The sequence below is a fragment of the Neopelma chrysocephalum genome, unplaced genomic scaffold (assembly GCF_003984885.1).
Source record: "Neopelma chrysocephalum unplaced genomic scaffold, ASM398488v2 Primary Assembly neopelma1_63, whole genome shotgun sequence".
Taxonomy (NCBI): domain Eukaryota; kingdom Metazoa; phylum Chordata; class Aves; order Passeriformes; family Pipridae; genus Neopelma; species Neopelma chrysocephalum.
Window position 1 is genome coordinate 2,606,666 of NW_020897720.1, and position 25,096 is coordinate 2,631,761.

The following is a 25,096-nucleotide window of genomic DNA, read 5'->3' on the forward strand; positions in this document are numbered from 1 at the left end:
AGACTTATTACTATTCCATTTTTTTCACATCTGGAGTCATAGTCAAGTAAGCACTGACACAAAAACAGACAGGCGAGGTTCACAGCATATTCTGGGGATTAAACACCAAATTGGTTTAGTCATGTGTTTTACAACACAAAGAAGGTAAACTCAGATCTAAAGAAAGACCAGTTAACTAACTAGAAAGTCTGTGAGGTTTTTATGTACAATGTCTTTCAACATTTACTGCAATTCCTGATATTATTTCTTAAAGATCCTTCACGGGAATTAAATTAAATTTTGCACAAGAGGAAAATGGACAGTACTAGTGCTTTTTGATTGATCAGCTATGTGGTACTTAAAAATTAAATAAAAGAATCCATTACACAACATAATACATTGTATTCGCTTATCCTGGTAATGAGTCTTCAGAACTGATCTATTTATGTTATTCTACTTTCATGGGATCAATTTCTATTGCTAATAACACTCATAACTTACACAAAGGGTTGAACCAGCCTCTAAGAAGAACTACACACCACACATAACTCATCATAACGTGTGCTGTGAGCACTTACTTGGTTTGGAAACAGTTGCAGGGTAGCTCCTGTGCATTCTTCTGAAATATCTAGAAGGCACTAAGAATGCTGTGATAAGGTGCTACAGCTCATCTAGTTTTATGGACTTCACTTTGTGGGGTTTTTACACACTTTAAGCTTCTCAGATGACTGGTTCAGAGGCCAGTTCTGGCTCCTTTGCTTTCTCTGACAGACAGGAGATTTTAATACTCATTGGGTTTCCATGTTTTCTCAGAGGTCTTTCTATAAAGTACAGTAACAATAATAATATCTAGTAACCTCTTTATGACATGAGCACAAAACTAAATTGCCCTTCTCATGGAATAGCAGCAGGCAAGTCCAGGACATAGAACTGAGGATGATGCAGTGGACTTGTGTTGCCCAGAACAAGGTAGGGAGAACCAGAACCAGTCTGCCTGGGGCAACCTAATCCTGCCTCCAAACCAATCAGCCCTGCTGAGGAGTCCACAGACACAGGACCATGCTGCAGCAGCTGCTCTTCTCCTGGGTCTTTAGGATGATGCCATGTGGCTCAGGAACACACCTGCAGCCAGCCCATGCACCTCTACAATTATACACCATGTGTAAAGGGAACAGCACTGGGAAGCAGGAGATTTGTTGGCTGTCACCAACTCTTCAACTGCCCAGCTGGGTAACCTTTAACAAGTTCCTTCGGTTCACTCTGTCCCAGTTACCCCCCAAATCACTCATATCTCCTTTCAGAGATACTGTGAGATTCATTCTCGGGAAGGTGCTGACTGCGAGTTAAGCAGTGCTGTTATTCCCAAACAGTTCCCTGCTGGAAAAGGCAGCACAGGCAATGTGTGGGGTTACAAACAGAAGAGAGGACAACAACTGACCCTGGATGGGACCTTGGGAAGTTGTCTGTTCCAACCCTGAGTTCAACACAGACTTGAAAGAATGCAAGGATGGACACTCCACAACCTCTCTGAGCAGCCTGCTCCAATGCTGGACTGCCCTTAGAGCAAAGATTGTTTTCTTTGTGTCAAGGCTCCATGGCTAGGGAGAACGTGGCCATGACAGCAGAATTTCTCAGTAGAGTGTAGATGTTACTCATCATCTTTCCCAGCTCAGCTCCAATTAAAAAATCTTTTTAAATTAAAATTTGTTCTAGTTTTACTTCAAGAAAATTACTCATTCAACCTTTCTGTCATATACTGCAGTCTGTTTAGAGCAGAATCCATAAAAAAGATGACAAGAATAAAACTAATAAACCTCTCTGCCTTTTGGAACTCTGTGGAACAGCACTAGTCTAGAGAATCTGTTGTACATCAGCCAGGGCACAGTGGCACTCAGACAGTGCTGCACACAGGCAGCTGCAGCCCTGCCAGGAATCCTGCCAGGAATGCTCCCAGCTCCTGAGCTCAGAGATCTTTGCACTCCTCAGACAGAGCAGTCTGGTGTAGTAACCAGGGAACTGTTCACACCTTGTTGGAGCCTTCAAACCATCCCAATGCTTGCTCTTCCAAGATCTTAAACACACAGGTCAGTTACCTTGGAAATACTTTTACACAACAGCAACTTTTGTATTAGTTTTGAGTTTCTTTGTTTTCTCGTGTCTATACATAAACTACAAAGCCATTTCCTAAACACTTAATGGAAAAAACTAAAAATGTCCTCGGATATAAACTGTGGACAACAAGCAGTGACTGTCCCTTTTGAAAGCTACTTTACATAACATTAAACCAGAATGTGAGTGAAGTGCAACATTTTGTTGTTCAACAGAAACACTTTGGAAAATGCTGAAATAAAATCTCTAGTGGTTGGTGTAGTTAGTTCAGTTGTTTCGCAATAACACCTTTTGATTTTGTGAAACTTCTACAACACCTTAAAATAACCTAAAAAGGGGAGAGTTTAAAAAGTTTTCTTTAACTAGCTAAAACCACCTGCCATAGCTTGAAGAGAGAGTTCTCTTGAGATAACACATTTTTGAATTACTCTCCTGTAATTTTTGCACACTACATCAGGCAATGACTGGTGCAACTTCTTACAACATTACTGGCTTACTAATAAACATGTGCATGAAGCGGAACGGTGCATACAAGTTATAATTCTTTGGCTGTGCTGAGTAACATAAACAGGTCTGATACCATCAGCTGAAGAATTGAGGAATTAAACCCTCCAAAAGACTGATGTAAAGGATTGGACATGCTAAAAGAGATGGTGAAAAGAGGCTGCTAAGAAATAGAACAACATTCAGGAGAGAAGCAATAGATCCACAAATGGAAATAAACATGACCATGAGAAAATGCTTCATCAACATAAGAGCCACAACGAAGCTGTGAATCTCAAAATAAGCCAAAACTGTTTTTGAAGAAAAAACCAGCATGCTAGGTAGGACTTCAAAGACTCTACTACAATAGACAGAAATGAATAATACAAAAAACACAAAAGAAGAGAGACCAAAAAAAAAATCCCTCTATGCACAAAATTAACTTACTCTCTGTCCCTGCTGTTCCTGCGTTAACCCTTTGGTGCCAAAACTGTGCAAACAGTTGAGTGACTAAAGCAAATGAATATTTCAAGACCACTGGCTGCCTCCAGCCAGCTCCTGAGCCTGCCTCTCCAACCCTCATGCTGTGCTCCCCCCAGATGTATCTCCAGCAGCACACCTGCACTTTACCTCTGGGCTGGAAGGCACAACACCTCCCCTGCCCAGCTCTTTATCACACTGCTCCCATGCCTACCCAGAAAATGCACAATTGTCTTGACAGAGAGAAGCCACACAAATCATCATGCCCTGGGTGGAAAACTCACTCGATATTGTATTTCTAATCACAGAGAATAGGAGGCAATGCATTCAAAAAGAGGGATACAGAATAGGTAATTAAATGTCCTACTGGTTCTAGGGTAGAATATGCATCTAATACACAAAATACTGGTTTGCTAAGTTCAAAAACAGCTACAAAAATTATTTTTATTTTATTTGAAGGAAAACAGGCACGTAAAGCTATGGTTTGATGCAAAATACACTGCAACATTCTTGGGTCTTGGCTGTGAATCACTGACACAAGGAGGATTTTTGCCACTGGCTTTAGCAGAACAGAACTAGCTATTAATGGACTAAAAAATTAGCTATTTTCTTCCTAGAAATTTCAAAATAATTTTGAATCCCGAGAGAATAAATAGCACCATTGAGATACACTAAGATAGGATGGTAGGCAGAAATGGAGTTTAAATGGTGCTGGGGAAGCTAAAAACTAAGTGGCTAGCACAGAAAAAGCTATATATAGAAAAAGAGATTTAAGCAAAAAAATTGAAGTCTAACACATGTTCAATGCTGGATGAAAACAGAAATGAAATATTCATGGAATTTACTTTCTAATATCTTTGCACATGGGTTTTTCTTCTTTCGTTCGTTGGTTTTCCAAAATTTCATCCTGACAGCTTACTCCACGTTTAAGGACAGAAGACTCCAGAAACTTTTCACTGAGGAAATCTTAAACATGATTCACACATTTCTAAACACCTATTTCAATCCTCATTTTCAAGTAATTTTGGTAGCCATTGAAAAAAGTGTGCATTGTTTTGCTTCAGCATACAGTGAACCATGAAAACCAAATTCTGTTTACAGCAGGACCAGATTTTCTATTATTTTAGACAGTAATTTTCACAGAAAAACCCTTTATATGTCATTACCAATGACTTTACAACCTTCTCTAGTTGCCCTCAAGACCTGGCTGCTTTGTAGCAGACAATATTTGACATCTTAGTTTGCAATCTCAGAAAAAGCCAAGAGAGCAGCAACTGTCCTGTCAGAAAAAAATGGCTTCAGAAGCTGGTAAATATTTCACATTTCTATGGTGATGGGATAAAAATGGGTATGTTGGAATCAAGAGTGTGCCTGCTTTGTGATTAATTGTAGATGTCAATACTGAGAGGTACCTGCAAGGCAATTAGCACTGTACTTGCCTAAATGTCACCCCACTGTAAATACAGAATGGAAATAAATAGACAGATTGGCCTGGTGCATGTTTGGATTTGGAACAAGAATCTCAGAAATGTGATTCCTAACCAAGCCAGTTTTTTATTATGTGCTGCTGATATGCTACAAAAGACTTCTCTTTCTTTTTTTCTGGTGTGCTGTGAGGTTAATGCCACTCATCTCTCTAAAATGTCACTTGGAGATACTTCCTAATCAAAGCCATCATCATATTGATGAATCCCAGCAAAAAAAATCATCAAAAAACCAAACCAAACCAAAAAAAGCAACAAAAACCTCCACCCTGTAAAAATTTCTGTAGTTAAGGCTGTAAATGCTAGGACTGAAGTAGAATTTTGTTTGCCATTAGAGCCCAAATTGATAAATTTTATTATATGCTTTACAGTGGCTATTTAATTTGACAATCCCTTTCTGTTCTGTCTTCCCCAATCTTACAGTCATGGGAACGACTGAGAACAGAGTCACAACTCCAGGCTGAGAGTTAAGGAGCAGAAAAATAGAGGCTGATGTCACTGCTATGCAGAACTGAATATACATTACCAGAATATCCATCAAACTGACATTTCACAGTTTAACTTCTACAAAAGGGGAACAACAACACTGACCATTCTCCTCCACCCCTTTTGGGCATTCAGTCGTGATTCTACTGTAGATTAAAATCTGGAATGTAACTCTTTCTAAAGATTGGGAGGGGGGCTTTTCTATTTCATCACATAGCCAAGATTTTATTTTTTCTGGTGTTTTTCTTCTTTTAACTATAACATATTAGCTGCTGGTGGCCTTTGGAAAACTAGAGGATCAGATGATGCTGGCTCTCCTTCTTTCCATCTGCTAGCCTACATAGCAAGAAAACTACTATATATGTTAAATATTACTTTTTAATGAAAATAATTAGTACAGATGCAAGAATCTCATGGTCATGAAAGGTTTCATGACAGAACTTTACTAAATTAAAGCTCATCTAGGAAGTTGGAAATCCTTGTCTACAAAAGTCTTTCATTAGTAGCACACACTAAACAATGATCACTGCTGTACGACGAGAGACAAATTAATGAATCAAACATTACAGATTTCATCACATTGGCTCATTTGCATTTAAGCTGGTTTCCAGCTCTGTCATGCATTTGCTTTTAAACGAGCCCCTGTGGATAGTGCTGCAATGTTTGATTCATTAATTTGTTTCTCAGTGTACAGCGGTGCTCACTGTTCAGTATATGGTGAAATACTTGGAAAATATTTGTTTTAACAACCTATCTTTTATTTTAACAAAGAAATAATAACCCTGGAGAAGGAAATGCTGGCCATCTTACAACACAGCCCTTGCCAAATCTCCCAGTTGCTACCCCAGCCCATCGTTATACCACTGTGATATTATCTGGATTAAATCTTCACAGCTTGCTCTCACATATTCTACAATTTCATAAAGCTTTGAGCCAGCTCTTTGGGTTAGTGTTATGATGCCAAATTCAACTCCTGGGAAGTTAAAGGTGGCTTTAAGCCTTTGCTCTCCGATCCTTGGATTGGTCCCAAGCAGTGACTTAGATCAGCCTCCCGGACGCCCGGTGACATTCTGCCACCACTGTGTCTGCTACACCCCTTCCTCCACATTACAGCAGAGTGGGTTGCTTGGCAAAGCCATCTCTGTGAGAGCTGAAAAACTTTGGAATTGGGTTTTGGTTTGTAACAGCTTGAATTTGGTGACCTTACAGCACACTGAAAGCTCCATCTGTTTTAGAAGGAAAGAGAGACGCGTTCCCTGGCTGGTCAGTGCACGGGGACGAGCGTTTGGTAATTAGATGGGTGGTTGAATTCTCAAGTTCTCATCTGAACCTCAAAATTTAAGTTTATGTACTCAAATACAACCCTAATTATACAGGTATATCTCTGTTGTAGCCATCATTGCTCATGTTTAATTCTAAACAAATAAATACACAGAGCAAATGAAAAATATGGAAGCTGGTTTGGTAAGCACTAGGAATTGGAGAACAAAATGCATCTCTAGCTAGAATTTTCCTTCCTCTATCATGGCTGTGATGGATTGCAGCTTATAAAGGCAAGCCCATTTGACAGGAGGATACATTTGGACTATGGGATTCGTGGAAATGAGGGGCTAATTAAATGAGCTGTGCTTTTCATGAAGCAGGCAGGTTTTCATATGCTGAGAGATGGAGTTAAGTAGCATCAGCAGATTACATTGCACAGCCCTTTCCTACTGCTTTGCCTTTTTTGTTTTTTTTTAATATATTGAGCAGGAAAAAAAAATAAATGTAACTGATACCAAAAAAAATAAACCATCAAGACAGAAAGGCAACATCCTAAACCTGAATTTCAGAGGTCTGACATGGAAAATAACAAAAATCTCTACTTTGCTTACTCCACGTAATCCATAGGTTCAACTGCATGCCAAACAAAAACAAACAACCCCCCAAAAAACTAAAAGAAACAACCCCCCCACTTCACTGTCAAATATAACCAGCAAAGTTACAACATGCTGACTGCAACCAAGCCAGAGGCCACCCTACAGCCAGAATATTATGATCCCAGGAGAGGCCAAGTGCTGCATATGACACTGTCCCTCTACTGATTAACACACAGACAAAAGTTGTCTCTTGTTTCTATACCACCAAAAAGCCCTCAGGAAAGACTATTCCTTTTCACTGCCTGTAAGGAAGGAGGGATGAAGTTTCTAAGGGACAACAATAACTTTGGAAAGACAGCTTGACATTTTTCCTAAAATGTATACCTGATATTTACTGCAGCAGCAAACTACTTGGTCTTTCCTTACAAATCCAATATCACGTCCTATTTAACCATATCCTTAGTTTTACCTGAAAAGAACTATATAGTGGGAAATTCTGAAAGTTATTTGAAAGGCTGGAGTAATTTTAATGTTTATTACAAGAAATGTGCCTCACTGAAAAATACATTTTTTAATACTAATCTCTATGGTTTTTTTTCTTGAAAGATTGCATTTCACACAGACAGACTAAATACTCTCAGAGAAAAGCTAGGCTGTCTTCACAAGAATAAAAGAATTCATAAATACACATGTGGGAGCTTGCACAATCCAATTGCAAGACAATTTTATATTAAATACCCAATTAAGTCACTCTTGCTCAAGGAAATCCCTTTCTTACACACATAAGTATACTGAGTCAAATAAATACAGCAACAAACACTCAAAAAGAGCGTCGGGAAGACGAAAAAAAGGAACTCCACGTCAGAGCATGTTAACTACACTGCACTGTTGTTTCCTCCCCAACTCTCCCAGCAGACTCATGGAGCTGGAGCAGTAATGGTGGAGGAGGAAATAAACCTTTCCTTGAACAACTGGGTGTGCTGTCCTAATACTGCCTTAAATCACAAGAAGCTCTTTGGCTGGTTGATTCTCTAACTCATAAAATGCCTCCAGTGCACTGCATGGCTTAAGTGTCTTGAAACAGCTGATTTCCCAACAAAGAGTGCATGATCAAATTGCACAACATTTTGGTCTGCTTTCAAAAATCAACCATTTAAAAAGCCCCCAAACCCCCAAACCACACTTACAATTCCACAAGCCTGGTAAGCCAAAAAAACCAACCAATAAAAACCCACAAACAACCCAACAGCCTGAAATTGCAGCAAGGAAGATTCATGTTAAACGTTAGCAAATTAATTGGAGTGGTCCAAATTAGGGCATTTTGACACCCAGACTTTTAGCCACCTACAGAAGGTGACTATTCTCATTTTAAGTAGGATTCAACAACACTTCTGACTCTCCACTGGCTGGAATACAAATCAAATGGACACCTGTATTTCTTAGGTGGACTTAGGTGAAATTAGTACCAACCTAATAAAATCAATGCAGTTTATTTAAGCACAACATACTGCTGATGGTGCCTATGAATTTCCATCACTTGTTTTTCTTCCGAGACCAGAGGCTAACCTCTGTCAGGTAGAGCTGAGGCAGAGTTTCCTGTGAGGAGGTGCTATGAAATACAGCATCATTCTAGTTAACTCCACCTCAGCTCTTCACAATACTTGTATTTTCTGTTTTATTTACTCACTAAAGAAAACAGATTCATCCACGTGAAAGTAAACTGATGGTCTTAAACTGTGAGTATGAAAGAGTCCTCCCCTACTACTCACTGATATCCTTCGCATTTGCAGAAAATTCACATATCAATTAAACTCACCTGTTAATTAAAAGCTTGTCTGGAAAATTCTTTGCTAGTTGGAAGCAAAAGAAAGTATAAAAAGTATCTGAATGCCGAAGCTTTGAATTTTAATTACTTACTCCCAGGTTTGTTTGTGATCCCTCAGGTGTTGGCTGGGCAACAGCAAAGAACTGGAAAAAAGAAACAAAATTATTTTGTAACTCCTGCTGTGAGGAAGAAAATGTATTGAGAAGGCTTCCAGTTTATTCTTCTTATCTTGTTTAGATTTGCTCTTTATTAATGTACTTATAAGAAAATATCTGCACAAAAAGGGAAAAGATTCTGGAAGATTACAGGCAACTACAGTGAATAATTGTTCTCCAGATTTGATATCTTTTTTTTTCAATAATATGAGAATTCCTATTGTGTTTGTGTCACAATGGAGAATATCAGTATAATTATAAATGAGAATAATGCTAATAAATTTGGAATAAAGGCTACAGTTTGTATCAGATAATCGATTACATATATATTAATATATTAATTATATATGTATATTAAATTTGTGTTGTTTATTTTATATGCATCTAAATAGAAAAGACATCAGTAGTTTAACAAAAACTCTGGGACTCATAGAAATGTGATCCCTCTCTCTAGCTACCCATATAATAATAGTTGGTGTTCTGACGTTCTCTTTCTTTCCTACAATTTTTTAGAAAAGTGATCTTTTTTTTAACTGAGCGGAATACTTTATCTAAAAAAAAGAGAGTCTGGAAAATAAACGTGGAAGCAGGGGATAGTTGTTCTGCTTTTCCTCATTAAGATATTCACCCTCTCCCCCCGCCAAGTCATAATATTTTAATAACATGAAATTTTTAGTGTCCCTTTATTAGGGATAAATAGCTGAGACACTGATTTGGATCAGCAATTTTTCCAGTCGGAAAATTCATTTTGACCTTTTACAGAGGAACTTAAAGATTTCCTGAGGTTTCTGATGAATCTTTGCATGTGAAAAATTTGGCCATCTGAATCAGATGAAGGTTTCCACATTGAGTTCTCCAAGAACTGGGATGACAACTTTGATTTTTTTCCCCACATACACACAGCACATGTACAGCTGTTTAAAAAAGTTCAGTTATCAGTTAAACTACTCTTTGTTCAAACTGACTTGCACACAACTAGATGACAACAGCAGGTGTAATTGAGGTGACTCTGTTCACATTAAGAGCTTAAAATTGAACAAAAAAAGTATCAAAAGGACCATAAGTGATAAACAGTTTATTTGCTATTTATATAAGCCGCATTCAAATATATCAAGTGAAAATATTAAGCAGAAACTGAACACAGGTGAGTGTGGCTGTTCAGGTCTGGTACAGGTTATAGGACAGCTGAAGAATCAGATGCTGCTTTAAAGTGCATTTAAGGGACTAGGAATGTTAAACAGCTCAGATTCCACTTGTATTAAGTTCATGGTAAAGGTTTCCTCATCAGATGAGCAGGACTTTATGAACTGTAACAGCACAAGTCATTTTTGGCTATTACACTCATCTGAGTGCTGCTGGTTTAGCAGTATATATTCAGTTATATATTCATGCAGACACTTTTCCTCACTCTGTACAGCTAAAAATTCTGAATATTGTGAAAGTCACTAATTTTAGTAGCCTTAAATAAATTAAGATATTAAAGTGTATTATAGGTGGATGAAGAATAAACTATAAGAAATTCAGTCACAGTTTAAAAAAGAAAGAAAGAAAAGGAAAAAACCCTGAAAAGTAGGCAGGCCTCTATCATCCATCTTTTTTTAGCTGAATGTCTTTCAAATGAAGACAAAAGCTTCTTTACTGCAGTTTCTTGGGGGAAACACCCAAGAAACAATACATTCAATTACCCAACCTACAATTAATGAGACATTTTATGAATCTGTAATTCATAAAAGAATGCCTTATGAAAATTCAAGATATCAGCAGGTCTTATGTAGATTACTTGTAAATATGACTTTAAAAATTAATACACATTCTTTCTGGAAGAACGAGAATCATCTCTGAAAAAATGACAATGTCACAGGCAGCCGGACGGTAAGAGATGGGGAAGTATTTTGTAGTTAACAAAAAGTGTAATTTTGGATGTTTTTATCTAAAAATTTATTCAGATACACCTTCTATTGTTATTTATAAAGGCCTTGCTTCTTCAGCATGGGACAGAGACCCCACGTTCACTCCAAGGTGATGAAAATGGCTTCCAAACAGCACATCTATTCCAGTGGCAGCAGGGTGGGCTGCAGGCACAGTGGGATTCCAACTAATGCTCAAGTATCTAAGACAATAAAGGTGTCAGGATAACTTGGATTATCCAGTGGGATGGATAATATCCATCACTCCTGAAAAATTCATCCTTCTCATTGGTGACCAGTTACGTAGAAAAGCACAACATGGACATGGAACAGAGGAGAAGCCTCTGCTATGACTGAATGCAGACAACAGACCAAGGTACATCAGGGGAAGCTCACCCGAACTTGACTTTTTAAGATAAAATATCATCACTTGAGCCAGGTTAGGAATGTCTAAACTGATGTCTCACATGATCTGTAAACTGTATAATCCTCCTACAAACACCAGCTGTTGATTGTGGATATATTAGTCTGAGAAAAAGAGGAACTGCTGTGCTCCTGACCCCTCACACTCACTGATGCAATTAATAAGTCACTGAGACTCAAAAAAGTCTTTATATTACCAATTATAGTGCCACTGGACCCTCTTCTTCCTTAGTTTGATTGATCCTCTGGAAATAAAGGTGGAAGATAGAAATTCCCTGAGAATTTTTCCAATCGTCAATTTTTCCTTATATCTAAAGGATGAGGAAATGTTAGGCATGCTTTCCTTTTTATGACTGAAAAAGCAGGGAAAATACATTGCAGATTTCCTAATGTTTTGCATTGTGCAGAGTCTTTAATAAAAATACCAGTTGAAAATAATTTTAAGTTCCTAGGAAAAATGGTAAATGCTAACAATCATTTTCAATCTAATTCTCATGAGTTTTCCCTCTCTTTAGAACTAGTTTCCTAAGATTTTTTTTCCATTTTTCATTTTTCTCTTCATATATATGTTCTATCTTTAAAATTCAGATGTGTTTAAACAGCAACACAAAAACATTCATAATTTTGGCTGTTTTCAGGCAGCATTTGTCAGCACACTTAATTCAGTTCCAAATTGCTCTAAAAGAGGGTTTTTTTTAAAGAGCAGTAAGAAGTTCTTATTCATGAATTCTTCCTTTTTTTGTTATTCTTGTTGGCATCCAATATGAATTCCAGTATTTTATGCATATTACTGTTAATTTGGGTTTCCTGGGGAATGGCTGTCCTCTTCCTTTATGGCAGCTATCAATGACTTCTTCTTAATAGTTATGAGACAGAATCCTATATAAAAATGGCAAATCATATTAAGCTTCTCTGTGATCCTTGATCTTCTGCCAGCACATCTGATCCCTTTCCATAGTACATGAGTGCGGATGTGTGCCTTGGTTAATAAATAAACAGTTCCTGTAAAACTGCTTTTTTCTCCTACCATCTTAACCCTCCATGATTTTTTAAGAAATCCATGTTATATTTCAATCAGGACCTCTTTTCTTAAGAGAACATTAGTAGTGTCTTAGGTCTGAAACTTTATAAATGGAGCAAATCTCCTTTTGCTAGGGAAGCTTTTGGCAAAACATTTTTTCCATGTATTGCACAGTCTGTTATCGTCATGATCAGCACAGATTTTGTAAGTCCCAACAGCCTGGTCTCCTACGAGTGAGAAATTCCACTTCTCTAAATGAAGGGAAAAGAGAATGTATGGGAATCAGCATAGAAGTTGTTCCCTCACTGTTGAGTGCTTCTCTGGTTCTATTCGTGGTAAATACGAAAAAATACATCTGTCATTATGTTTAATAATATAGACATGTTTCATCCGAGAGATGGACTATAGCTTCCAAAATAATTTCAAGTTGTCACTAAGTATTTCAAGTGCTGAAATTAAAAAAATTTAGCTGCTGCCACCATGACCTGCATCTGTGCAATTTCTGCAGAAATCATTTATCAATTCCTTTATCAATTGAAAACTAATTTACTGGGATTTACTGTTATATTTTATATTATTTAGTATTATATAAAAATATCACATTTAACATATTTTAGACTTACAGTCTGCATTTCTACATTCCTATAGTGGTGCAGAGGAGGGAAGTACCCTCAGTTCAGACCTGCCTATGCTGAGCTTAGTGGTAGCACAGCACAGGAGACTCCTACCAGCTGAACACAGGTAGTGTGGGATAATTTCCCAGCCTCTGGTATTTCACACCCAAAGAGTGTGGGATGGCATCAAAAGCTGCATTCGCCAGCACTATGCAAGACAGCTCTTTCTCAAATCTGACTATTTTTCCAACCCTGCTAATGAGAGGAGAAAACAAATTCAGAACATGAGCGGGCACTTAAAGCTTGTACACGAGGTGCTTCTGCTTTTGGATGAATGATGCCAGGATTGGGGGCTGGGTCACATTTTTTTCCTACAGGAATCACAGCCTTTCACTTTGAGAAACTCCAATTCACAAAAAATTACATCAAAAAATTTACATCAAAAAATTATGGTGATACCTTTCACTAATTTCAAGGATTCATACACGAGGATGAAATACTTTGTCAGTGGAGCAGAAAGCACAGATCGATAGATCAGAGAAGGATCTGAGCAGAGCAACAATCATACTGTAAATGTCAGAGCTGAGCAATTTCCACACAAATAAAATAAAGCTGCCATGGGCAAACAGTTTCAGACTGGAGGTGTCAGACTGCTGCTGAGTGCCTGCGCTGCAATCCCAGGGTCACTCACACGGGAGCAGGTGCCGCGACACTCGGCAAGGCAATATCACAGCTCTGCCCTTACACAGCTACTCCCCGGGAAGGCAAAGCTTAACACTTCAAAGTGACTTCCACACCCCACACCCCTCTCACAAACTAAAGAGCTCAACTTAGGAACTTCCACTTCACAAGACAATGCAGAGGCTCTTTTTTCTCCTTAGTTTGCAACTTCCTCTTTCCAGAAGAGCAAACAGGGAAGATGCAACATTCATATCTTGTGATTTGCTAGAGCCTGTGGTTTCACGTTCTCTCCCCAGAACATCACAGAGGTCTGACAACTGAGCACAGCTTGCCTTCTGATACAGACAACTGATGCATCAGGTTAGGTCTTGCATGAGAATCTGAGGAGCAAATGTGACTCTCAGCATTACAATTTGAGTGTTGTGCCACAAGATAAAAGTAAACTTTTCTCAAGGTAGGAAAGCCAGCTGTTACAACAAGGTTGGCTTCCAGGTTTTCACCCCAAAGCTGTTGCTTCTTCATTAAACCAACTCATTAGGAATACACTTCTACATCTCATCTACAATTTGAGGTTGACATATCAAAGTCCTATTAACCTCAGATATGTTTGTAGTTCCTTTACTGTCTTATTTACCTAGACGTTGACCAGTCTGGCTTTCTGTCCCCTGTTCAGACCATCCACTCATCTTATGTCAAACTAAACAACACATTTTAATGGGATCCAAATATTCAATTAGAGTGTCAGCCTCTGGAATCTAAAATATTATTCAGCATTTTTAAAATAGCATATAATATATTAAATTTAAAAATCTGTGAGCCAGCTCAATAATGAATCTGAGTAACAAAATTGTATATTTTCAGATTTCTAAAGTTTGATAAGGGTATACAGGGGATTTTCAGAAGGATTCAGCACTCGTGGTTTCCCCTTCTGGCTTTTCTATCCAGACATTCAAAAGTGGTCAATATCTCACATAATGAGAATATTTGAAAGTGTGGCCACTCCTTTCAGTATTTAATAATAAACAAACTTTCTGAAAACATTGCCCTGCTGTCTCTAACCACAATGTCCTGGTGTCTTAGGTTAACAATAATTAGAGATGAAATGCTTGATGTGATAACTGGAAACCTTTCATGATCCCTAAATTCATAAAACAATAACCTCCTCAATGTATTCAGTATTTTTGATGTGAAATATTACTACAGTTTCAGCTGCTCTGTAATCTCTTTCTGAGCCATGATGCCATGCAGGGATTGGAAGCCTCTGCTCTTGTACAGGGTAACCAGAGTTTTTTGACATTTAAAATATCTAGAGGCATGACAAGAAGTTGTATTTGCATATACATAAATTGTGCCAGGGAAACTCGATGAGTGACAAACCATCAACAACAAGCTGCAGCTTTGCCTGTGGCTTTCACATCAAGCATGGCTGCATTTGAAAATGTTACATTGCTGAAGAAAAGTAGCTTGACCGCCACAGCATGTTTTACTTATCCACCTCTGAAAAAGAGAATGTATCTTTTAAAAATTACTATGAAGGAGAAAACTGTTTGTTGTATTTATTTGAAACCTTTTTGTATTGGCAGTCCATTGAGGGAGAAACAATTTTCCTTTCTGATATGATACTTGAGATCAACCTGTGTGTGAGGATTTTCTTTCCCATCCATCCCTGACTATCTGAAGTGGTATCTCCTGAGGTTAAACCAGGCTGCTGGATGCCTGTGAAAGGTTCGTTATAGCTTAGTATTGCATCCCACTGGTGCATCTCCCTTCCCTCACCTGAAGAAGCAGCTGAACTGTACAACTAAACCTATGGCTAGTGAGGATTAATGTCACAGAAAAGTAAAACATGAATTGGTTTTCATGTGACTGATAGTGCATATATTCCTCAGAATCACAGCAGAGTCCAGAGGGACATTTCATGCAGTTCAAACAGGCAACTCATGCAAACCATCTGCAGCTTAACCACATGACAGACCCAGTGGTGATTTCAGAGTTGCCAGTGAAACAAACTCCGATTCCTCCCAGGGAGGCAAATGCGGCTGCAAAACAATGCAGAACGTTTCACACCTTGGCGAGAGCCTTGTGAGAGCAGACCAAAAGAAAAGGAGAATAAAAGAACTAAGAAAATAGAGCTAAAAAAGAAACTAAATTAAACTTTAAAAAAACCCTGGAGCTAGAAACTAATGCACAAAGTAAAAACACTCTTTGTTGCATAACATCCTGCTTTCTCTCCAGCTAGTGGGGTTATGTACTGTACAAGAGAGTGCACTAAATGAATAAGAGCCAAATTTAGCATTTTTTACTTTTACCTAAGACAAAATGAAAGATGAAAATAGAATGTGGAAATAGGTCTTAAATTCCTTCACTGAAGGTTTTTCATTTTTCTTATGATGGCAATTTTTAAAAAAAATCATTGATGGATCCAAACTGGTATCACGGGAAATAATAACAGAATCCTTTAGGTTGGAAAAGACCTTTAAGATCATCAAGTCAAAATGTTAACACAGCATTGTCAAGCCCATCACTAAACCATATCCCTGTTTATCTGACATGACCTGCTATGATGCATCTTAAGATGACTTACCAGTTTAAAGAAAGAAAGATCCCCAACAGGCTTTAACAGTTTCAGTGACTCACATACTACACAAACTTGCTTCTGACCCTCCCACTGGAAATTAGCACATTTTCTCTGTCTGTAAATTCCTGTGCGTGTAGTGAATGGTGTCAGCCACAGAAAGTGCTTTTTAATAACAAACCCCTCATCCAACTGCCTTTACTTTGTGAAGCTCAATTTTTAGCGAAGCGGTACAATACATTTCCTTCCTTCTTGGAAGTCTCTGTGTTCTCAGTTGCTATTTCAAATTAACCCAGATATGGAGATTAAACAACCATTTGGGAAAAAGTGCTAATCAGAGGGAAATAACATTGTCTAGTGTTTTTCAGCCAGAGTGGCTTTGGAGGGGATTAAGTCTGTAGCACAGAGAACCGAGATGACTCTTAGAAATAAGAAATGAAACCATCTATTTTCTGTGACCTCCCACAATAAACAAGGCTTGAGCACAGCAGCTGTGAGAATCCCCTGCATATGCTGGCTGATGGCAATGCAGGGCTGGGTTGATTTCAGGCCGTATCCCTTGTGAATGACTGCAAAGCTGGCTTAGCCAGTGTGTGGCCTCATTCCAGTTGCCAAGGTTTATCTCCCCAGTCTCCCAATCCTCTGTGCACATGGCTCTCCCTAGGAAGTCCCAGATGAAATGCCCTTCAGCCCCACAAAACTAAATGCTGAGACTTGAATTTTGCAACCACCACCCTTTCCCCACTGCTTGCTGAGTCGGGGGGGGGACTCACTGAGGGGGACCCTTGAGGGGGACAATGGTATTTGAGTGACTGAGAGTTCACGGAAATGACTGAATCAGACTCAAAAGTCTGACAAGTCTGAGCTGTTAAAATTGTCTTTGCAGTCAAAGGAAATGGACTTTACAGTCAAATAGAAATAGATGAAGGGAAAACAAAAAAAATCATCTAAGCCTCTAGAAGTTGTCATCAGTTCTAGGAAATGACAGTGATGATAAAGGTCAGAAAGCTGTATGAATCTGTGAGCTCACACAGGCAGAGGCAGCAGAGGATCAGGTAACACCTTCTCCAAATTTCAGCCACCAGGAAATAATGCAGAGAGGTCACTCAGCCTCCCTGCTCTGGCTGATGGGGGTTTCCATCTCAGAACATCCCTGCACCACTTTAATTCCTTTGAGGAGTCCTACTGTGCCTTACCCATACTTGGCTTGATGCCACTGATCATACAAGCTCAGCTTGTACGTCTCCAAATGTCTCCTTCCATGTCTACCTCGATTCCTGCACTACTTACAAGAAAAGCTCATAATAATATTAAGTCAATTGACAGAGTTTTTTGTTTTTATTTTGTAAAACTTTGTTTTTCAAAAGAGGACATGAATAATCAAAGCAGAAATAATGAGTCAAATCAGCAAACGCAGTAATTTCTATGTGTAAAACAGTTTCAAATCAGAAATTGGAGTTATATTTATACTAATGACAACCTTAACATCATAACAGGCTCCAATTTTTGCATAAAAATGATACATTTTAAATATCTAAAATCTTGATGTGGATTTTATACTCTGTTTATGTTAAACCAAAAAAGTGAACTTAGAGTAATCATGTAAATTGAATGATAATAAGAGTTCTTTTATATTTTTAGACTACTTCAAATGAATAATTTAAAAGGCATCAAGCAAAATATTTTATTAACATAAAGTTAATGGTATATTTTTATAGTATCTGATTTTCAAAAATTTGTACTAAGGCATTATCATAATCAGCTCATGTCAGTAGTATGCCATTTCACATGCTTTTATTTTTTACCAGAGTTAATGTACTTCCTGGCACAGACATTAAGTCTAAACCTTATTCCTGAGCTATCACTACTGCCTTTATTAAAACACTTGTAATTTGTTAACTTCTACACAAATCCATGCTCCGTGAATTGAAATTTCTGCTAGGAATGGATCCAATGACAAAATCAAGGGCACAAAAAAACAGAAAAAGGGAGAAAAAAACAGACAGGGAGAAAAAAAATAAAAAGGATCAGCCCATGTGTGTGTCACAAAACAGATCTTCTGTTGTGAAACCAAGACAATTATAGACTGTTAAGAGACTTTCTTATCATTCCCTGGCTGGAAAAAGAAAAAACCACCTTACTCAATGCCAACCATAAGGACAGGGAAAATGATCCCACAATCACAACATTTGGGATCTAATTCAAAGTATAATTCCTTTCAAAAAAACCACTTACTACGTGGCAGGTATGAGTTTGTAAAACCTCACAAACATTTAAACTACATTTAAATGACAGTAAAATGCACAAAATTTATACTACTTTTTAAGTTTTTTAAAAAAATCTTTTTGTGTAACTTATTCAAATATTATTTTCTAATAAATAGGGATGCCCCTTTTATTTCTTCTTCTTCTCTCATCCCAAATGAAGGAGACATAAAACTCCTGTTCCAACCGGCCAACTCGCATCAAAAATCAATGAAAAATGACCTTTTTTTAACCTGTGATTACACTTTCTAGTGTCCCCTGGTTTATTACCTATTTCAAAATAACTGTTTATCATACATTCTGATGATAAATATGCCACCATTTCGGAGGGGATGGAGCATTGCCATTGCCTTTGCTGTAAATAAATAGACTGAGCTGAAGTCAGCCATGGACCAGAACGAAAGACTAAGCAATTGCAGACTTAGGGCTGTGGAAACAAACTTGGCATGTTTAATTACCCTTATCAAAGGACTTGATACTTTGATAATATACTGTGTAAAAATGCTGTAACATTTGAGAATAGTTTGAATTAAAAATTCCAATTGATGGTTTGTCAAAATAAAATATAAAAAGGCTATGAGGGTAAATATGTAGCCTCATGAGTCTGCTTCAGTACTTCAGTGTCTTAATCACCCAGTAAACATTTGAAGCCCCCAAAAAATGTTCAAATGATTAATTTAAAGAAGAAACAAAGCAGGAAGATTTTTGAATGTCGAGTCCTATGACAGACTTCAAAGATTCCTTGAAAAGGGAACACTTTGTGATGGAAATATTTTTTCCTCAGGGGTTTTCTATCACCATCTGAAATTTTAGATGCTTTCCTCAGAATGTTTTGCCCATTATATTACTATCTTCTCTACAGCAGCAAGAAAATTATTAAAAGATGAAAAGATGAAGAAAATCCACAAAATTGCTTAGTCTCACAAGTTTTGAATTGGGGGAATACATGATATTTTTTCATTCAAATGAAAAAAAATAACAGTTTGTGAGGAAGACACCATCAAATTTAGAGCAATACACTCTTCTGACACGGTGGGTTGGTTTTGGTTTTTTTTTCTTCAAATTGTGACACAATAAAGATTTATTTTGTAATTTTATTTGTTAAACACTCGCAGATGTTCACCAGAGTTCCACATCTCCAGCAGAGAAATTTATCCTGTCCAAAGTCTTAGTTCAAAACCTAAACATTACTTGAAACACCCCAGTTAGATTTTGAAATCTCAGAGGGCTCTCCTCTGCAGAAACTGCTGTTTCCTAAATATACATCTTGTGTTGGTGTTTATGTGCATCCTTCTATTGAAAATATATCTACAAGATTGTAAAAAATTGCAAAAAAACTCCCCACAGCTATCACTTATTTCTATTACTCCCATTACAGGGAACAAAAATGAAAATAAAGCCCAAACAAAAATAATATATATATATAAAAAATCAACAGCCTTCTTGTTCTGATGTTATTTAGATAGTAAACAGAAGAGTTAACAGAATTTATCATTCTTTAAATACTTGAGCTACTAGAACCCATCCAATTCCAATTCAGTTTATCAGAAAATTTCCAGTAACTCATAAATGAAAGGAAAATTAAACACAATGAAATATCTATCATTTCTGAAGCTGAGAATTTTCCTATTATAGTCATGTCAGAATATTTTTTTCCTTTTCTAATCCAATGACATGTTACATTAACATCAATTAATCACTGGAAAGAACGATCAAGTGAATTTGTACATTCTCATTTCCTAAAATCTTTAAACCCAGACTGAGTGGATTTCCAAAATACACTATTCATAAAGAAAAGTCATTCCTCTTACACAGGAGTAATTAGGTAAAGACCTATCTCTGTGCACAGTTATAGAAATCAGATTACACGACCTTTCTGACATAAATTCACATCTCTAACTCCATCAAAATGATGAACAAAGCATCCAGGAAAGTGGAGTCCAGGGAAAGCCTCATCCATCACAGCCTCTGCTTTGGGTTAATTTGTGCCACACAGAGCAGTGAATGGGCACTGAAAGGGCTCAGAGGGCTGGGGAAGAGTTGCTGGGCTGGAGTGAGGCTGGTGAGTAAATGAACTGTCTGGAAAAGCTGCTCATCAGCTGGGGAACAAGGGAAACTCTTTAACATGTTGCAAAGGTGGACAATGGAGAACATTTGAAAATTACTCAAGTAGAAAAATACAAATGATATTACACAACTTATCTTTATTTCACCAATCAAGCCTGCACTCAAAACTGAGCTACAATGATGCTCAGGATCATTGTTGAGGGAAAATTTTCACCATTAGTATGAAAATGCTGAAAATTAAACTCCATAGAGGAAAATACCCCTTTCATTTTCCTGCTGCAAAATGTCAATACCTTGAAAATTTCAAAAGAGGTAGGTTTGCTGTCAGGGCTGGTTGAATAGCCAAAAAACCCTCCTGTATAACCACTGACTAGGTCTCTACTTAATAAAAACTTTAATCATTACAAGCATGGCAACATTTTCATGCAGTTTTATTCTCCCTACATTTGTTATATTAACAGTACCTTCACAATATATATGTAAGTTTAATTCTATTAAAGTGTACCCAAATCACCTAATGGAAAATCAAGATCACTAAAGTTATATATAATTATTGACACATTGTCCTGATATTAACACTTGTTTTATTTTGAGCTATTAACAACCACTCCCTGGAAATCAAGAATATGGAATGTCTCCTTTCTTGCTCAACCAGCTAATCCAGAAATATTAATTCCTGAAGGGAAAAGAAAAAAAGTTCAAACAAATAAACCTGGTCTTTTGGCAGTTTACTATAGCTAGTCATTGTCCCCTTCTCCAAGAATGAAGAATGATCAGGGTTAGTATCTCCTCTGGAAATTCAGGGAACTGACCAAACCAGGCAGTTTTGGGAAATGCTCCTGAAAATGTTTTTTTAAGACTGGGTCAAGGTTCACCACTCACCACTACAAGCAAAGCCTTGATAATCTAGAAAAGAAATATTTTTAAATTATTATGCCATCCTGCTTATGAAAGCAAGGGATTTGAAGCCAGAACTGCATTTTTCCTTTTTTTTTTCTTTCCTCCTAACAGGGCCAGGCCCTCACTGGAGGTGATTGTGAAAGACATTCAGTTTGGAGTTGCTTAACTAATTAGAGAAAATGTTGTTTTGGTGTGTGGAGATGACCAGCTTTTGTAAGTCAAGTGGAAGGGCTGGTTAGAGACAGAAAGCTCCATGTCAAATCTCCAGAGGAGATGCACAGAGAAGTGGCTGGAAATGGTTTGGTGGCCTTAGTTCTTTACAGTTTAATGCAAGTAGGCAGGAAACAAGATCCACAATTTTCTGTGGCCTCCATGCTGTGGTTATTTTCTGCTGAATAGCACAGAAATAAAAGCTTTCATATGTATTTTTGGAAGTAGAATTCTTACAGTGGTAAAATAACTGTAATCAAGAGCAAGCTGAATATGGAGTGTAGGTGGAGAAGAAAGGTTTTCAGGGCTAGAGGGTCCTGCAGAAGACAAGAAAGTCTGAAGTAAAGATAATGTTTTAAATGGAGCTTTACAAGAAACTTCCAGACTTAAAAAATTCTCTTTTGGGGTCCATGTGAGAACACTTCTTGTAAGATGTTCACATGGATATTTTCAGGGGTGTTCTCAGCTGTTAGTGGATTTGTGCAACATTCTGGGATTGTCTTATTTGATTTAGAAAGCCATGAGCACTCAGGATAATTCCTCATTGCACCTGCACCTCCACAGAGGAATAATTCCTTATTGCTTAATACCAAGTTGGAAAAATGTTGGTGGCCCAGATCAAAAGTATGTAACATACTTTAGGAAGTGATTAAAACCATAAAAACTAGCCAGCAGACTAGTCAGATAGCTGGGATATATCTGAAGGCTAAAATTCACATCTGTTTCCTACTCTCATCCAGACATCATGATCAGATTCAGAATTCTGGCTCAGTCTCATCAATAAAAATTAATTAAAAATTAAAAATGCTGAAGAAATGGTGAGTGTTCACATTTATTATACTAGAGTAAGTTTTGTAATATTTCTTTGCGCCAGCAAACTGTAAACAGCTCTTCAAAAATTCTTTGTCTTCATTGTCAGTGTGATTTCTTCTTTTGCCATAAGTACACATATAAATACTCTTCATCTAGTGTGTGCTTTTAGCAGTGTGGATGCACCATCTGTGCTGGGGAGACTTGACATAACCACACTCAAACTACCTGTTAAGGATTTTGTTCTTTGTGTGTACAACGTTCTGTCATGATTCAAATTCCTCCCTCTACATTGTTTTTTAAACAATGGCTTTTCTTTTTTCACAGATTGAAATACAATGCTTCAATCTTATAATAAGAATTAGTTAGGGAATAATAGCAGTGCACACACAAAAGGAGAACAAAGCACTCAGATATTTCCCCCTGTATGTTTTGTTATCATCCATCCACACAATACAGGAAAACACACAACTGTATGTACACACACACAAACACTCTCTAGAGCTCATAAAAGCAAATTAATATAGAATACAAATGCACTGCTTTATTATATGAGTTTTGATCACTGTCAACTGTATGTTTTTCTACTTAGTACTTGACTTCTCTTAACTTTTAAAGTCGAAATTTCTCATTGGGTGATATTTATCTGGACATCAATAGCAATTTCTCTGTCTTGCCTTATGATATGTTACTATTCAACTCAACAACTGTAATCTAGACAGAAATAATGCTTCCTCTGTTGATTATAGTCCCAGGAAGAATCACCAAAAAAAAAAAAAGAGGAAACTGTTAAAATTTTAGAAAAAGAACAACTGGTAGTGTATTGAAACTAACACAGCCACATCCATCCATTGCAGGGATAAGTTTAAATGTCCATCCCAACTGCAGCACTGTATGCAGGGGATGAGAGGTGAATAGCTTGATAGGTAAAAGAGCTACTGTCATGTTTCTTTTCAGTCTTTCCCTAAACTTTTACCCTTTTAAAAAATAAAACAAACCAGCCAACCAAACAAAAACCATTTACAAATAAACCAAGAAGTTGCCACTGCTTATGCTGCTGGTTATGCTGAGACAATCCTGATGGTCCATATCTCATATATCCTTGTATCCTTCACTCTGTTTCCCATACATGGTTTTGCAGTTAACCTGTCAGATCTCGGGGACATGGGCAATCTTTTGTTCTTTGCCTGTATGTACTGAATAATGTAATGTCCTAATTTGTGACTGGGCTCCCAAGTGCTATGATGTAACACAAATAATGAATGGAAGCACTTAATTTTTAATTTAAAATCAAATTGTCAAAAGTGATTGCTAATTTTAGACTTATCAACCAGAAACAGCTGGGATCTCATTTTAGGAGATCCCAAGCATCTACGCTCTCAGATAATTCAAGTGCAGCTGGAGTGCTCAGATTGAGCACCCAATATCCTCAGCCCCAAAATTAATTGAGGATTTTGAAAGTGCTGGCTCAAATATTAGCACATTTTGAGGGGCCTGTTCTTTCTGCATTCACCATGCAAGGCAAAGGGGGTAACTGTCTTTTCTTCTGTAGTGCTTCAATAATCCCTTTCTCTGTGAAAGGACAGGTGCAAATTAAGTCTCACTTGAGGATGCCCAAAGAATCAAACAACCTATACCTCAAAATCTAAATGCATTTCTACCTCTGCCTTATTTTTCCCCATGCCATTCTCTGCCCATTTACTGGGCATCTTCCAATAATTTCCTCCAGCAAAGAGAGCTGGGACAAAGCTGCCTTGGAAGCTGCCGGTGTTCTTGGATGGTCAACAAAGGGTGCTAATGGACATGGCAGCTGGCTTTCTCCCTCTTGAGGCTAAACATTTTCCCTGCACTAACTCCACACTTGACTGATCCAAAAGCTGACAGCTGTGAGTTTGTCCTGAAACCACGCTGCGGTAACTGCTGCCATTTCACAATATAACTCCACTTTCTCATGTGGATTTAGTGCCAAGCACATAGCAGTTTGAGAGCCACGCAGGACAGAAAAAAAGCTGAGAGAAACAAACACGTTTCATTTCAGTCTACATTACCAGCACTTTGCCTGCTTTATTCTGAGGCTAAAGAAGAGTGTAAAACAAACCTGAGGCATTTTAAAAGCTATGCCTGTAAAATCTGCTTTTGTGTGAATGACAAATAGGTAGAATTATAGAATCCAATGGAGATTTAACTGGATTAGCTCTTAATACTATATTTCATTTTATTAATATTCACAAGTGTACTTCCAGTCTCTTTCACTAGGAATGAGTTGAGAAGAGTTCAGAGCACAAACCTGAAGGCTGCCTCTGAAATGATGTATATGTGACAGCAAGAGGTAACTCAAAAGTTAGTGCAGTACTTCGAAACTTACGATTCTTGTTCCCACCATGTAAAGCTGGATGTTTTACCTCTGCTTCTCAGACCAATGAACTAAGGAAAGCAAAATAACTGAAATATGTAACCTGTCAGGAAATTTACAGAGTAAACTCAACACATGCCGTGTGCATAGCACAGTATAGCAACAGTTGTCACTTCACAGCACTCCCTTATATTTCTGTTTCCATTTAGTTCTCAAAGCCTGACACATAACCAAACACTGAAAAGAAAAATTAACAAATCATTAACGATTATATTCCATTAAATCTTTAGGAAACTGGACAGTCCACCTGATTTTTGCAAGAGTTTCAGAAGATAAGCAGCTACTAGAGACTGTTGCATTTTTCTGAGCATTTTGAAAGTTGATGTCTCAAAAAATTCATTAACATTTAGA

The 25,096-nt window shown here is 37.6% G+C and overlaps 1 long non-coding RNA gene across 1 annotated transcript in view; it reads right to left on the reverse strand.

Annotated features, from left to right (window-relative positions):
• Positions 1 to 8,776: 8,776 nt before the first annotated feature.
• LOC113967382 overlaps positions 8,777 to 25,096 on the reverse strand; it is a 224,476-nt gene continuing 208,156 nt past the window's right edge. The window contains exon 3 of the long non-coding RNA XR_003534149.1: positions 8,777 to 8,848. This is a non-coding gene — a long non-coding RNA (uncharacterized LOC113967382). The remainder of the gene's footprint in view (positions 8,849 to 25,096) is intronic.